This window comes from Lissotriton helveticus, chromosome 4_1, assembly GCF_964261635.1.
Source record: "Lissotriton helveticus chromosome 4_1, aLisHel1.1, whole genome shotgun sequence".
NCBI lineage: Eukaryota > Metazoa > Chordata > Amphibia > Caudata > Salamandridae > Lissotriton > Lissotriton helveticus.
This window is the reverse complement of record NC_136063.1, coordinates 1584155996-1584173432: the sequence shown is the minus strand read 5'-3', so window position 1 is coordinate 1584173432 and position 17437 is coordinate 1584155996.

Sequence of the window (17437 nt, the reverse complement as noted above, 5' to 3'; positions counted from 1 at the left end):
ACATGATTGATGCGTCATATTTATAATATGACGCATCATGTCGCAAGGAGTTACAGATACGTCAGTATTTCTGACGTATCTGTTGGCGCAAAAGTGACGCATTGCTGGAGTGTGTCACAAAAGTGACGCAACTCCAGCAATGCTTCCTTTCACATGGGGAAAGCCCCATGTGAAAGGGCTTGCGTCAGTCTTACGCCTGCTGTGAGGCAGGCGCAAGATTTTGACGCAACAGCGTCCTAAAAGTGACGCAGTGAAATCTCATAGATTTCACTGCGTCACTATTACGAGGCTTTTTGCTTGTGAACGCCCCCTTTGCATATATTATACCAGACGCAGGTAAAATGTAGCGCAAAGTGACGCATCTGCTTAGATGCGTCACTTTGTAAATAGTGCGCAAGACGACGCACGTTTTACGCCGCCGATGCGTCACAAAAAGTGAGGCATCGGAAGCGCAAAACACACGCACGGCCTCATAAATGAGGCCCCAGGTGATCAGTGTGTGACTATTTTCTTTCACTATTAATGTTTGTTTCCTTCTAGTAGAGGGTGCACCTGTAATTTGGAGAAACCAACAAGTATCATAGCTTTAACCGCTTCGCCGCAACGCACAAGGTGCGGCGGAATTTGACGCATGCCTAGATGGTACAGCCCCCGTCCGTCCGAGGCACACGCCCACCGTGACGTCGGGCGGCTGGGGGGCGCCCGAAGCATGGAAGGGGTGATTTATTATCTTAACAGTTTTAGTTATTTATATATTTAGCTTTTTGCAAAACTCAGTTCGTAGTATTTAAAGATATGTTGAAGTCTTCTTTTGTAGGTGTCGCAATCTGGCAGAATGGCGCTGTACTGTTGTAATTCTTTTTAGGAATCCTCTTTACTCCACCTTTAGGAAAACTGTTTCTATTTGTCTGCTGTTTTATTGGTTGGAGACTAGTTAAATTTTTTTTGTAGTTTATGACAAACGCTTAATTGTTTTGTTATTTAATTATATATTTAAACATTTTTGTGCGTGTGTATAAATTTAATGCAATATTGTTTTATTTAGCATTACTTTGATTTTTTCAGTTCTATGTTTTATTTTTTGGGATTGTTTGTATGTAGCCTTAATTTTAATGTGTGGGTGACATTTATTTCTGTACTTTTTTTGATGATATGGTTATATTTTAGATTTATTTTCTTGCAACAGTTTGGTCATCAATTTGTTTACGGTTTAAAATTAGGGTCACAATATATAGGTTATCAATATATTTTGGCAATATTTGTGTATGAAATTTTGTCTCTCTTAGTAAACTGTCATACACTTGTCTGTGCAATCTCAGGTGATAAATGAGATCGCAAACACTTTAACAGAAAGAACAACAATGTTGTCAGGTATAATGTTGTGGCACTAAGTTGCAAATACTTTAAATAGGCTTCCCAAAAGACAATGCGGTCTGAACACTCCAGCTTCAGGGCAGGAAACAGACTGTCATCCAAAAACCCATGTCCTATGCCCTGCATCAATTTTTTTTTTAAAAGACACTGTTTAGACTTACAGAAGTTCAACCTCAGTTTTAGCTTATTTTGGAATCCTCCAGCTCTTTACAGTAGATCTTTAATTCTTAATACACTATATATAATTTTTTGCATATGATTCATTGTGCCTCTTGCAGCAGTAAGGCTACATGCAACGTATGCTGAAGCCCTGAACTTCCAGTTTTAGGTTAAAAATATGGGAACTCCGCACTTGCCATCTATTTCACATTTTCAATTATCTTGCCTTTGAAGAAAGTGCTGAAAAGATAATTACTTTCGGTTAAAAAATTTAAGAACATTCTATATAACTGTGCAACACATGTAGAAAGACTCTTGGAGCATAACAGTAGAAATCGTATGGGACAGGAAGACACATCAGTAATTTCATAAGCAATTTCAGTTAAGAGGTGCTATAAAAACCAAGTTCAAGTCCATAATTCAGGTCCATAGATAAAGGAAACTCGGTTACAGCTGATGACCCATTTTTTTCCTGCGGTAGCAAACAGAAAGTAAAAATCTACTAACACTAAATGTTATCTGTTGTGAGGTGTTTGTAGTCAAAATTCTCAGAGCCTGACGGTAGGATCTCAAGCCTAATAATAGGCATATTGGTTTGATCCATCTTCTTCTTTCTTGGCCATACAAGGGACAGAAGAAAAGAATATGTTGCTCATTCTGTATTTGATTATTTTCGCAAAGTGAGCAAACTTCGTCCGATGCCTCGGAAGATGGATCACGGTTCCTTGCCCAACGAGCCAAAGTTGATTTTAATAAAAGATTTCCGTATCTAAACTTTAAAAATAACGTTTTGGCAAGTGGAGGCTCTATTTCGTCCATGAAAGTCTCATAAAACGGTTCATCCTTAAAATTTAGAAATTTTAAAACTAATGAACCACTAGTTATGAGATTCACAGTCATGTTTGCTACATAGGACCAAAAGGCCCTTTTCAGGACTAGTTTTGGGTTAGATGGTAAAAGGTCAGGATTCTCCCAAAAATGTTTCAGGCCTATGTTAATAAACCAAAAACTAACATGTCTAAGCCATGGGATTTTTTTATGGCTGTCCAGCGCCATAATCTCTATAAGCCCCTCTCTGTAAGCTTGTAGTTCAGGGACATGCCACAGTCTCACCCATAGCATAAGTGGTTTGATAATAACATGATGAACTGTTCTTTTAAAATTAAGGTCTAATTGCAGAGGTACTAGTGGAGTTCCTCTCGGAACCCTTACCAAGCTTCGCATGAAGTTATTGTCTTGGACACTGAAGGTCTCATTAGACCCAGACCCCCACAATTCTGCACCATAGAGCACGGAAGATTGGACTTTAAATTTAAAAAGTTCCATTACTGGAAACACCGCTTTACTAGTGCTTAAGCTCTGCTCTCTAAGTATCGGTTTGACATTCTGAGCAAATATTAATTTGCTTTTTTCCAACTGAGCTTTCCAGGTGAAGTTGGAGTCTAGTGTCACCCCTAAATATGAGAAGTGAGGCACTGACTCCAGCTTCACTCCTTTTAACATTAGACACCCCTTATCAGGTTTGGTTGGGTTCAGGACCATGTATTTTGTTTTCTTAACATTAATCTCTAGCCCCTTTTGACTACAATAATCGTTAAAAGTGTTCAATAAAGTCTGCAAGCCGTTTTTTGTTTGGGATATCAGAATAGTGTCGTCAGCAAATAGTAGAGATGCAACCCTTTCTCCATTCAGTTTGGGTGCATCGTTATTACATCTTTCTAAGTATGAGGGAATATCGTTTACGAAAATAGAAAAAAGCGTGGGGGCCAAAACACATCCTTGGCGAACTCCCCGTTCAATTGGAATTTTCCCGGATAGTTCGCCGTTTGGACCCCATCTAATTCTCGCAAAATTCCCTTCATGTAATTTTATAATTTGTTCTACTATGTTATCTGGCATGCCTGCTGCACTCAACGTTTCCCAAAGAAGATCACGAGGCACCAGATCGAATGCTGCCCTTAAATCAACAAAGGCAACGTATAGATGGGCCTTTTTTATCATTACGTACTTCCAATAGAGGCAGCAGAATCTAAAGCATTGATCTATCGTGCTGACTTTTGTCCTAAACCCGGCTTGAAATTTAGTCAAAAATGAATTTTCGTCCAGCCAATTACTCACACGTACTAAAATATGGCGTGAGTAGATTTTCTGTAGGATGTCCATTAAGCTTATTGGCCGATAGTTACAGGGATCTTTCCTGTCACCTTTCTTATATATTAAAACAATTTCAGCTCCCTTCCAGCTTTCAGGAAATTCTAAACTACATGATAATTTATTGCACAGATAATTAATATAGGGTGCCCATACTTTTGAATCGTGCTTGTAAAGATCCCCGGGGATTTTATCCAAACCAGGGGCTTTCCCACTTTTAACTTGGCTTAAAGCCAGCTCGGTTTCCCCCAAGGTAAAAACAAGCGGATCTACTGGAGTTGCGTGACTTGTTGTTTTAGATACTATGTGCGGATCTTCATATTTTTTATACAAGTTAGTGAAATGAATTACCCAGGTTTGCTCATCTAAGAAGGTATCCTTAACCACCCTGCCTACTTTATTCCCGTTTGCTATCAACCTCCAAAAAGCCACCGTATTGCGTGACCTTGCGGCTGACAACAAATCTGCCCATTTCTCTTCCTCCCACGCACTTTTAGATATCCTTTGGACAGTCTTATAATTGTTTCTAGCTTTATGGACATCTGGTTGTGACTTGGATTTAATCGCAATTATCAATTCCCTCTTCGACTCTCTACAGGATCTATCGTACCAAGGTTTACTGTGTGACAGATTCTGGGTCTTCTGCTGGGTTTTTTTCGGCATTTTGGTAACCAATAATTTTAATTTAAGAAAGAACTCCTGATGTATGGTCAAGAAGGGAGTTTTTGCTTCCTCCTCGGGAGTTAAACTCAAATATGATGCAAAAGTCCCAGCAAAAAGTGAATATATCTCACTAAGAATATCGCTATGACCCAAAATAAATGGCCACTTTAGCGATCTCCTGTTATTACTAATATGGATTTCATGTCTATCACCAGTACCTTCCTCAGATGAGAGTGATGAAAAAGGATCACTAAACAGTGCAGCATCTAAGGACAAATTTAGGGGAAAGTGATCGCTTTCAGTCCTCTCTATTATGTCAAGATCTATGAGATACGACCAAAGAGGGATGGAGACTATCACGAAATCCAAATTACTCTTGTAAGTATTTCTACTAAAGGTTGGTTTTTTTAAGATGTCAGATGGTAACCGACCATTACAAGCCCTAAGGAAGTGCTCTGTGCATAATTTAATCAGCTGAAGAGCCAAAATGGAGCACTTGACCGATTTAAAGTTCCCAAGAAAAGGGATCTTATTTGCCTGGTCTTCTTCCTCAAAAATCTCGCTTAGGCCCGAAATTGGCTCATAGTTACAATTCAGATCCCCAGCCAAAATAACAAAATCCTCCCTAGGGTCCAGCCCTCTCAGAAAAGAATCCAGCTTGGTAATGGTCGGAGATTCCTTTGAAGAGGGGGATGGCCTATTATAGATATTTATTAGGAATAATTTATTCCCATTGGAGGTTATTTTTAATACTAGGATATCTGCAGAGTTCACATCTAACACCTCGATATTAACCTTTAGATTTATTTTCACCCAAATCAAGAGACCCCCTGACGACCTTCCACTACTAGAGGGTATTGCCCCAATACCATAAGTCTTGTAGCCTACCCTGTGGGGATTATCAACTGCCCATGTTTCCTGGAGTAAGCAAAAATCAAAAGATTCTATGAAAACAGCCCACTCGGGATCCCTCAGGTTACTAGCAACCCCGGCTATATTCCAACAAACCAGGTTAACTGGCACCCCAAGTACCAAGGGCATAACGATATTAGCCCTTGGCGTCTTGCCACCAATGTATGGCACCAACTTAGATGCCGAGGTTGTTTCCTCGGAAAGTGAGTGCCTTGGAAGGCAAGTTGGTTCTACCTGTGTCTCTGGAATATTTGTGATATGAATTACAGATTTAACCGAAGGCTTGGGTGCTAGAGTTAACAATGGGTTACACTCATTTGTAATTCCCGGAACTATGGGATTACTCATAACTCTTCCCTCATCCCCCCCTCTCAAAAAACTTCAATCACAGTTGTCAAGGCCACTGAAAACATCAAAACGGTTTGACGTTTCCAGTGGTGTGAAGGGTTTAAGATGGTCCATCCTTCTATTTCTATTTTGGAAGTTTTGATTTCTAACTGGAACATAGTTCCATCCCAGGGGGTCAGGGGCTCTCACATGACAAGGGGGGTAATACGTATTTCCCATACCCTGCTGGATCGGAGGATACTGAACATATTGATTACTCCCAACATTCTGTGCAAAAGGGTAATTAGGTGGCTGAGTTACAGTTGTGCAGTGTGAAGGGGGATACTGAGATGGAAACACCACTGACCTAGGATAAAAGTATGTTAGGGGTCTTGGAGTTATAATATTGTTGGAACTACCCATCTGCCAGTTCAATATGTAATGTACCGCAATGGGATCCCTGAAGTTCACTACCACTACGTCCCCGTCGATATCTTTGGTTCTGCCCCCCAACCTTTCAAGGCGGCGAACATGAACTATTTCCCCATTGATATGGTTCGCAATTGGCCTATGCATTCTCAGCCAATGCATTATCTTATTTTTTAATTGAAAGAAGCCCTCCCTCTTATTTTTTTCCAGGACCGGCACACCTGTTAGGACTACCACATAGGGTACTGCCTCTGGTGGAAGTTCGGGCAGCGGGACCCTTTTTGGTTTCCCCCAGGTGTGACTAATTTCCCTCGTCTCCCTAGTTGGGCTTGACAAAACCAGATTAGTTAAGTTACTAGTACTTTTGGATGTATTGACACTAGTGTTGGTTATGGCATTACCCAACAAATGATCAGCAATTTTTGTTTGAGATGAACTAGGGGATACATGATGATGGACAATCGCTGTTACTGTATTCCCCATAGGTTTGGAGACAGATGGAATTGGGGAAGGGCTAGGAACAATACAAGAGGAAGTAGATGGAGGTGGTTGGACTGTGGTTGACAGGGTTTGAGGTACAGTGTTAGATGTTTTACTAGCGACATTAATAGCACCTTTGTGGCCTACAAGATCTTGTTTGACCAGTACATTCTCAATTTTAGACAGTCTACACTCCACCTCCATTAGCCTCTCTAAAATAGATGCAGAATATGATTTAATCAAGTTCTCAATATCAAATAGGGACACAGGGCCCTTGTTCTCAATATAAACATCATCAATTACATCGGTGACCATACTATCCTCCTTGTCTACAAGAGTATTAAGTTGACCTGAGGGTATAGAAATAGTATGTGTCCCCTCTAAGTCTGCTTGTGCAACACAAGGATTCTTGACAACCATAGCCAATTTTTTCCCAAAGTCTGAGCAGCTCAATTTGGGTTGCAACGGATCCCACCTTTTCCGTCGTTTTTTATTCGGTGGTGGACCATAAATTTTTCCCGTGACCGGCAATTTTTTAGCCTTATTGCGAGCAACGTGCAATTGTAACGACACATCTCCCTTTAGTGACGTTAAGCTGCTCGCAATCGGTGATCCAAGCAAGCCAGTCGTGTCCGACCCAGGTACAATGTCAGGTGAGAGTACAACCATGTTTACTTCTGAGAGTAAACTATCCAATATATGAGGCGACTCATTGGCTATCATATCAGTGACAGTATCAAGAGGACCAGTCGCGGGGGTTGGAGGTAGTGAAACAGACCCCTTCTTTATACTTTCCACGGAACGGCGGCGATCAGCCCGCCGCTCCGCCAACACAAGCTCCCGAGTAATATCAGGTGATGGTTTGGAAAAATAATTATCCAGAGTCCCATTGAGAAGCAAACCCTGATTATCCTGCGCGGGTTGCTCAATGTTAGTGGTGGCCATCTATGGGTAATAAAAAATAGTTGCCAAAATGAATGACGGTGATGAGAAGATTTGAAAGGAACAAACAGTACCTGTTGAACAAGGGGGTATGCCCAGCCCCGGCTCCTCGTGTCTCGGAGGGTCCGCCCTTAGTCCGGGCTTTGTCCCGGGATAGGTCCCGCACACGCGTCCCGCTAACGCGTTGTGAATCCAAGATACATACGGGGCTGTAATTAGGGGGCGGAGACACGGGAAGAGGCGGCAGGTGTGCTGGCTGGTACGCACAGCCTGACGAGCCTCACAGTCCCGTCCTCCTGCGATAGCCCTTTCACCCCCAAAGCAGCTTCTATGCCCTACGGGGCTCCTGGCAGCAAACAAACACGAGCACAAAGTCCAGAACTCCTTTAGCGAGCGGCACCCCATTCAATGTGTGGTATAGTTTGTCATTGTGTAATATGGTGTGGGTTGTCACTGTATAGAATGTTATTGTACAGTATGGCTTGCTGAGACCTGTAATGGGATAGTATGGTAATAGATGTGGCGCAGTGGCCAGGGTGTCTGATTCCGGACCACAGGGTTCATGGTTTGATCCCCAGGGTCGGCGGCAGGTTAGCCCAGCACCATGTGACTCTGGGCAATAGCTTGCTTAACATTCCCGAAGGCCCCCAGCGCCGGGACACCTCCCTGGAGCTAGTTGTGCGCTTTACAAATGCTGGTATTTATTTCATTGAGGTATCAATAATTCATGATGCATCTTCTCCTTTAGGAAAAAAAGACACAGATAAAACTTACCTTAGCTCTGAAGTGCAGATTCTCCTTTAAGGTTCAAAAACATTTACATACTTCAATCTTTTAGTGTAAAAGTTGGAAATGACACTTCCGTGTTTCTTAATCTGGACACGAAAGCCACTCCCCATGGCAGTTGTAAAACAAAACCTTTCCAATTAGCTCTTGATTCATCCTGACCAGTCCATCAATGATAAAGCTTCGCCAGTTAATGACCCATTTTGCATTTCTCATGAGTAGGCATTTGTTTCCTCGGTCACTCCCAGACAGGGGAATCAATTGTTTACAAAATCTCTGCAGAATTACAAGTGCACGAAAGCTAGCCGTTTAGGAACCAGGCACTCAAGCTCAGCCACAATAAGGAGATAATAAGGAGATCTGAAGCACTCTTATCCCTCTAGCATACAGAAAGTCCCTCCTGTAAGAGCTATGCATGTGCTACCTCTGAAGGAGATGTAGAACAGTATCTGGACACACTTGTCAGAGTCACCAGCATGACAAAGTAATCAGACTGGCCCTCCTCTTTTGCATGACTCCTGGGATCAAAATGAAGAATTATGACGTTTGTTTCCCCTGACATGTTTCCAATGGCTCCCAACTGCCCAATCTTCTTTCAAGCTTTTGTTTTGCTTATTCCTAGAGCAGTAAAAGCAAAGGAACAAAATTGCATTAAAAAAAGCTAAATACTTAAAAACTAGGAACTTAGGTTCCAGGCCGGCACAACCTCAAATAATTCCATTTTACAGGAAGAAAAACAAAGGTGACACTACTTCTTCCGTTCAATTCGTCATGCAGTGGAATTCCCTACCAGGAGAGGGTAAAGCCGCCACGAAGAATCACTTGGCGATCAGTACAATGGTTAATAGTTTGTTATTCTCCACCTGATCCATTAGAGAAATCTGTATGATGATCTTCACAAAGACTTTTGACAATACTAATTCTGGCCTTTCTGTCTACAAACAGATGCAATGCACTAATCATTGGTGATTAAGGGAGACCCAATCAGCCCAGTCCCCTAATAAATATTCAGGGCCTCATTTATGAGGCTGTGGGCCACTTTTACGCCGCGCCACTTTTTGTGACGCACCAGTGGCGTAAAAAATGCGCCTTGTTGCGCCATATTTACAAAGTGACGCATCTAGGAAGATGCGGCACTTTGTAAACCCCTGCGCCACATTATACCTGCGCCAGGTATAATGTATGCAAGGGGGGCGTTTTGACGCAAGAAAGGGTCATGGAAGTGACACAGTGAAATCTATAAGATTTCACTGCGCCACTTCTAGGACACAAATGCGTAATTTTTTTACGCCTGCCTCACAGCAGGCGTAAGACTGACGCAGGCCCTTTCACATGTGAAAAGGACACAATGCTGGAGTTGCGTCACTTTTGTGACAAACTCCAGCAATGCGTCACTTTTGCATCATACAGATACGTCAGAAATACTGACGTATCTGTAACTCCTTGCGCCATGATGCATCATACTGTAAATATGACGCATCATTGGTGTCGCAAGGAGAGAGCAGTGAAAAGTGACGCATCGCTGTTTTCACGCAGCGATGCGTCACTTTTCATAAATGAGGCCCTCAATTTCTAGGATCAAGAGAGAACCAGCTCAGTAAGTTCTTTTCAAGTTCCAATTTAAGCTTTTGGCATTTGCCTATACATATTGTAGGCATCTCTGTGTAACATGCTATCTGTGGGTAGGTGTTTGGGCGCCCCACATAGGACGGCAAGTGCTATACTGCAATATGCTATAGCACACAAAAATATCATTTTTTTCTAGTTTTACTTCCTTAAATTGCTGCAATCTCAAAAAGACTTCTTTATATGCCGCAAACCATGAATGAAAGCGGCTGACTTACAACTAGCGACCTTTCTATTTAATGCCTCTCCCCTTACCCTCCATCCTCAACAAGCCTACCCTATCTGCTTACTACCAATTGTATTTCCGCTGGTTGCCTACACCTTACCTCATATGATAGTCATTTCAATCACTTTCTTTGAAAGTATATCTGCCACACAATACCTAATCTTCTCTCGACTAACGGTTGAGCTTACCAACTATTGCATGAACTCTCAGAATAGTTTCCTTGACAGGGAATAGCTTCCTTGACAGCGCAAAAATAATCCCAACAACCAATGATAACCAATACTCCTCAATAAGCATCTACAGCTGCCAAATTATCCACTAGCCTTGGGTCTGTTAGGTGTCTGCTACCTGCCACAAAGGGTCTCCACATCTCATCTACGGTAGTAAGCACTATATGAATGCAATTACAATAAAAACATGGCATGTTTGCAGTGCTCTAATGCTAGCCCACATGGAAGTGAATCTTATTGTGTTTTTCTTACACAATGTCTCTGCTGTCCTCATGCATCACCACCACTCTGGATCACATGAACTGCATGACATTTTTCAGCACGAGGAACACGGTCTTCGGCTACAGTTCTGGGATGCATCTGTTCTGCTGCAAGGTAACCATTTATCTTCCAGTAAGCCCCCCCCCCCCCACCATTCCTACCCATACTTATAGAAGTTAATTGTGACAGAGAATTGAGGCAAAACAACACCTACGAGGTTGGAAGCATGTGTCCACCTTTGATCTAGAGTAGTATTCCAAAACCTACTCTAGACCTACCTAGGCAGTGGTCTGAGTTCACCCTGTTTAGCCATGCGGCATTCCTGCTAGAACTGAACAAATGTAGGTCAGGTGCACCTGGTGATCCTTGCCCAGCTAAGTTCTTTAAACTGCTGGCTGATGGGTTCAATCCGCAACTGAACGCCATATGGAACTGCTCCCCGAGGACAGGTATCCACCCCTCCATCTGGAAAGTGTCCTACGTCTTGCCTATCTTCATTTGGAGCTCAAGAACTTTAGGCCCATTTCCCTCTTGCCTGTCCCGGTCAAAATCCTTGAGAAGGAAGTACAGAAGCAATTATCTAACTTCCTTGAGTCTAACAACTGCTTGCATGACTCTCAATCAGGCTTTAGATCGGGATACAGTACAGAGACTGCCCTCCTGGAAGTGACAGAAACTGTACATGAAGCCTTAGATCAGGGTAGCTCAACCATGCTTGTGCTGTTGGATCCCTCCACTGCATTTGAAACTGTCTCACCAAATCTTACTTGACTCGAGCACCTGGGACTAACATGTACTGTGCTGACTTAGTTCCACTCGTTCTTAGAGGGCAGGTCACAGCAAGTTTTTCTTCGTCCCCATGTGTCTGCTCCTAAATCCCGTGTGTGTGTGTGGGGTGCCCCAGGCCTCTGCCCTGAGCCCCACCCTGTTCAATGTTTATCTGGCCTCGCTGGCTGTTCTCGTTGAGCAATGGGGAGTGAAAGTTGTCTCCTATGCTGATGATACTGAGCTGATGTTCACTTTCAAAGAGCATTTAGAAGCAGCATTCAATAACGTCAAGAACTGTCAGGTTAATATCTCGACCTGGATGACGGATGGATGCCTCAACTTAAATAATGATACAACGGAGGTGCTATTTTTTTAACCAACCTTCTTTTCAGACTTCTGATCTCTGGTGGCCTTCGGAGTGGAATTCCCCCCCCCCCCCCCCCCCCCCACACACGAGGAGGTTAGGAATCTTGGTTTCGAATTCAATACACACCTCTCCTGTAAAGCTCCTATTTGCCAAGTCTCTTCAGCTTGTTTCTGGAAATTAAAAGCCTTGTGAAATTTTAGCACTTCCTTCCTTTGGACTGTCGGAAGTCCACGCCATGGTAACATCCAGGTTGGACAACGCTGATAGCTTTTAACTGGGCCTTCCTACCTATCTGACTCAAAGACTACAGGTTGTTCAGAATGAGACAGCCAGACTTATTAGAAATGTGCTGTTTCGTCAACGCATCCCTCCCCCCCCCCCCCCCCCCCCACCTGTGGAGCCTTCACTGGCTGCCTGTCCAAAAAAGGGTAGAGTTCAAGGCACTTAACATCACCTATAGAGGAACCAGGGATAAGAGCCCAGTGTACCTGCGACAGAGACTCCGGAAATACCACCACGCGAGGACCTCGAGATCTAATCTTCAGCCACTTCTCAGTGTTCCCCGCTTCTTTAAAACCAGGAATGGTGGTAGTGTGTTTTCAGTGAGAACCGCATCCTTGTGGAACTCCATGCATTTCCACCTTCGTAATGCTCGTTTCCAGTCCAGGGAGGACCTGGCTTGGCAGTTCAGGCTGGACTGTTCCCATGGGGCACAGGGTCAAGACTGATTTGCATATGGATGGGTTCAAAGTGGAATGGCATGGTGAGCAAAAAAAACGATGGATTTAGGCCCAGATCTCTGTACTGGGGTGAATGTATGACATTGTTCTGCATTCTGTCCATCAACTGTTTTTGCCTTTGTCCACCTTCGTAAGGCATAGACTGAACTTGCATTTCGGAAAGCGTTGAAGACCTGTCCATAATGTACAGCATCTTCATTTGAAAACCAGATTGGTCAGCAGTACTATTGGTCTAGTAACAGTTGTGGGGGGAAAAAGAAACCTGAAACTGCAATGAAGACTGACAGCTTACCCAGTAATGTCACTGGAATTTCATGGGGTCCCTTGAGGCCAGAGTAACAGGCTTTATCTCCCCCCTGCAATGCTGACTTACTGCCAGCTCAGTCACACTTCAGAAAGAGGTAGTGTTTGCGCTGTGGTTTGCTGATTGTGGGCTTACTTTTTTAAGCCTATGAATGCTCTGCATTTAAGAATAACAGACTGCGATCCAAGTGCTTCTCTGCGAGAGGACCACAATACATACAGATTGTTGCCCTGTGATTTCTTGATGCTTACCCCGCTCTGTCTTCTTTTAGGTATGCAGTAGAGATAGCCAACTAATATTTAAAATAAACATAAAAAACCCACCCCAATACACAAAGAGCTGAGCCAGAGGTGGTAGGCCAATATTTTTTTATAGTTATAATGCCACGGATCTTTTTGATATTTTTGCAAGCATATGCACACCAACTTCAGGCAGTGTTAACTTTTGATACTTAATGCATGCTTGCAATAGGAAGAAAGAGCGGGTGAAGATCAAAACCTATTTGCAACGTCAATCTTTATGTCTGCCTGATCTGGCATATTTTAATGAACTTGCAGAAGCATACAGCAATTCACTTGTACAGATCTCTGTGCCAAAAAATGTCCAGTGGCCATCACTATCCTCTTTGAAGGAAATCAAGGAGCTACAATTGATGAATGTCAACTCCTGTTCCGTTACACAGCGAGGTTTGGCACGCAAATTGACTCTTATTTTCTGCTACTCATAAGTCCCTATGACTCAGTCTTGACTTAAAGCTCTATCTCACATTGCTAATTCCTTCCTTCTGCATTCTATGAGATTTACTCTAGGCACTGCTCAAGTTGAAGGCGCACATAGCCAAACTAATAATATTGTCTTTTTTTAATGTCATGTGCATACCCCCAAATTAAACTGTTCCAACTCTGCTTCTGACTTTATTTAATCACATAGCCTCCTGTCACTTTCAAGGCTGGCTGGATGAAACATAGTGCTGATGGTTCTCCCTGCCTCAACTCGGCTAGTTCTAAAATATGTTTTTTTGGAATCATTAGCAGAAGTGAGAGAGATCAAGTTTGTCTGACCACATTAAACCTACTTTGCTTTCATTTCACTTGCTTTTTAGTTCATTCAATTCAAGTTTGCACTTTCATGCATTGGTTTTGACAGCATGCATTTAGCGGATGCTGAATTGGTCTCAAAAGCTCCAGATTGTAGGTAACAAATGTCATACAGTTAGAAAATCTAAGCTTTAGTTAGAGATTCACAAGCATTTGAGAAATATACTAGGACATTTTCATCAGCAGCACCCATCTTGTGAAAATCCCCACGCTACACCATCATTAACCCTGCAGCATAAACCCTTTGGCTGCCAGTTTATAGTACCACATTATGGATCAGGAAAGAGCATTAGCTACAGTTAAGGTACAATTTTAGTCCATATGTTAATGCTGTTCGAACTTATATGTATAGTTCATTAATATAAATCCTTTCTTATTAGGGTGAGCGCTCTGAGGAAATGTAAGCTTGGAATTCACTAGTAACAGTGGTTCCAGTGTAAAAATGTACACAGGAGTTTGCAAAGTTTAACAATATGAGGCTACATACAATGCTCCCAGAATGCGCTCTAATTAGAGGCAAATATCTGCAGAAGCTTAAAAGCAAGATGAATGATCCTTTGCCTTCAAAATGAAAAGTCGCCCCCTCCCCCCCATGCAACTTGGACACACACAAAATTAGACTTGCTACACTACTATGAAATTGTAGGTAACATTTCTTTGAAGCATTATTTTAGTAAAATCATGTTGATGCATACTATTTCCTGAAAAAATATTCATAATTTAAAAGGGGTGCAACCAGTTTCAACAAGATAATGGGAAACATAGAAATAAGCATTAGCAAAGCCAATAGGTCCGATATTGGTGGCTAGCCTTTTGATTTTTTCAATGCGTGTCTTGTTTTTATATGTTTTTAAAAATCTTTGTGGAAGCTGGCAGGTCCTCACCATTACACCAAACATCAGCAAAACGCAATAATATGTTTTGGTCTCAAAAAGCACACATTGCCATAGTACTCACTGGCACTGAACAAAACTATTTTATGTGCTGCTATGCTCTTTGTGAAAAAGCAGAAGCCAGGTAATGGATCAATAGAATTTTAATTAAAAAAAACAAAAGGTCTTGGTTAACTCCAGACATAATTAGGGGCCCAATTCTCAAAGTCACAAAATTACACCCATGGTATATGTCTTTCCATTAGTGCAAATTTTTGGCTTTAATTAATTCTCAAGAATTTACAGTAGTATGCCAGGAAATCATATTCCTAGAAAATATTTGTGAACTGCTTTTTAGCTCGAGCAAATATGCAGGTGTAGATTTGCTCAAGCGAACATCTGCTGAGCGTTTACAAGTTCACTTTCCCTCCAACCACATTTTGCCCTACTTTGGAAAACGTTTTACTTCTGCCATTGTCAGGACTAAATTACCAACTTATCTCAGTATGAGAAAAGATCAGAGAAGATCTGGCAAAATCCCTAAAACATGTAATTTAGTAAGTTTGCACAGACTGAAAATGGCATTCCAACCCTGAAACTATTGCTTAATGCTAGCCTCAGTATGTAGCTCTGCTGAAAGATGACAAAATACGGAAATTGCTAGAATTCACACCCTACTACAGTATGAGCCCTGGCATAATCAGAAAGGCTAATAAGAGCTTTCATATAATGAGACTGTGCCATGACTTGTACACTACATAGCACCAGACGGACCTTTAGCAAATAACAGTTCAGGATCAATCAAAAGACCACTGCCTTTTGGGTAACCCGGAAATACAAAATGTAACACCCATGCCGAATTTCCTGCTCTGGCACCAACTTTACTGCTCCTTTTTGCAGCAGTGCTGTCACCACCTGCTGCAAGATGCGTAGATAGTCTTCTGAAGTAAAAGAGGGTGGTTTTTATTTTTCCACCAGGCAGAGGGTTGGTTGCTGCTGGAAGTGGAGGGGAGACCCTTTTCCTATGAGTTGAAGGACCCGCTGGTCTGATGTAAAGGACTGCCAGAACCATAGAAAAGAGGAAACGTCCTTCCATCAGCAGCAGCATCATCATCATCATCATCATCATCATGTGCTCCTTCACAGGGGGACTATTGTGGCTTACATGGCTTCACAGATAAAGTACTGTAGCCTTCATGGTGGTGCAATGGAGAAGCAGGAGGAAGGTGGCTGGACCAGACTGCTGCGTTTGCCCCTTTACTGAGACCAGGGAATTCTGCTGCTGTTGACCAGCGAGTGCTGGCTGTCTGCACTCAAAGTCTCTGCCAAAGGCTGTGGGTCCACACAAGCTGCAAAAATCATCTGTTAATTGAAGCCTCAGATCTCACATGGACTTGCCTTCTTTTAAGCGCTGAAGCACTGTAAATGCCTTTTTATAAAACAAACAGCTCCGTTAAATGTCATATCCATTAAAGGATCCTGTACCGCTGCAGAGAAACCAACAGTGATGAGTCAGACATGCCTCCTGAGGCTAACATAGAAGCTCATGGTCTGAGAGTCAGTATGTCGTGTCCAGGACTACCCTAATAATGCAATGACATCAAAGACCACTTTTGAAAAATGGCCTACAAGGTGTTCTGGCAGGTAAGGGATCGCCAATTCTTCCATATCCCTTAGAGTGCTGAAGTAGCTGCCTGCCTAAAAGATCTTTTCCACAACTTTTAGTTTTTTTAGCACCATGTATTCAGAGATGCCGGGTGTGGGAAAGTTACTGTGTTCAATTCAGTAGTGGAGAAAGCTTGGACAACCAAACTCTGGAGATGTCAAGCGAAATAATAAAGCTAGGTTTCCAGGAAGTGGTCTTTTGCATTGTGCTACTGTCCTCTTTACCACAGCTCATGATGGTGGCTTAGACCATGGATCCTTTACTGCCTCAATAAGGGCCCCATTAATAGGGAACATGGCTCCACAATGTCAGCATTTACTGCAGGATGTCAGACAAGATGTTTGGCTGATATTCCACTGAGGAAGAGGGGAAATTAAGCACTTCTGCTTTCAAAAGCACTGCATGGAAAGAAGCCATTTCCACAGGTAATGTGTTAATCTCAAAGTTAGGCAACATATCCAGCCCACTGGCATTTTGAATAGCAAGCAAATATAAAGCGTCAAATGAGGGTAGTGGGTGAATGTCCCCTTCACCGTGAAGGGACTGCTGGTCTGAATCTGACCCACAGAGATCATGGATAGTGTCCAAATAATTGCTGTGGGTACGCTAGCATCGTCCTTCGAAGCTGGTGACGCCACTAACTCCAGCTCCAGAGAGAATGGAGTGGCATGTCTGGGGAGGTGACTTACCCGTTGATTTTGCTCCCCAGGGGAAAGAAAAATCTTTCCTTCCCCTCCCCCTAAGACTCAGAACACAAAGAGGAACAAGAAGTTGGCAGCTCTCCATTAAAACTAGTTATTGAAAGCTGGACAGTCACTTCACTGGCGAAAAACAAAACACCTGGGCTTCTGTGTCATTTGAAGTAAAGTGGTAATTTTAAATAAATACAAAACAGGACACTGATAGGGGAACCAAGCAAGGAGGCTTTTTATGAGTAGATCATGGTACTACAAGCTTTTATGACCTTGCCGTCAAACAGAGAGAGAATGAGAGAGAGAGAGAGAATGAGAGAGAGAGAGAGAGAGAATGAGAGAGAGAGAGAGAGAATGAGAGAGAG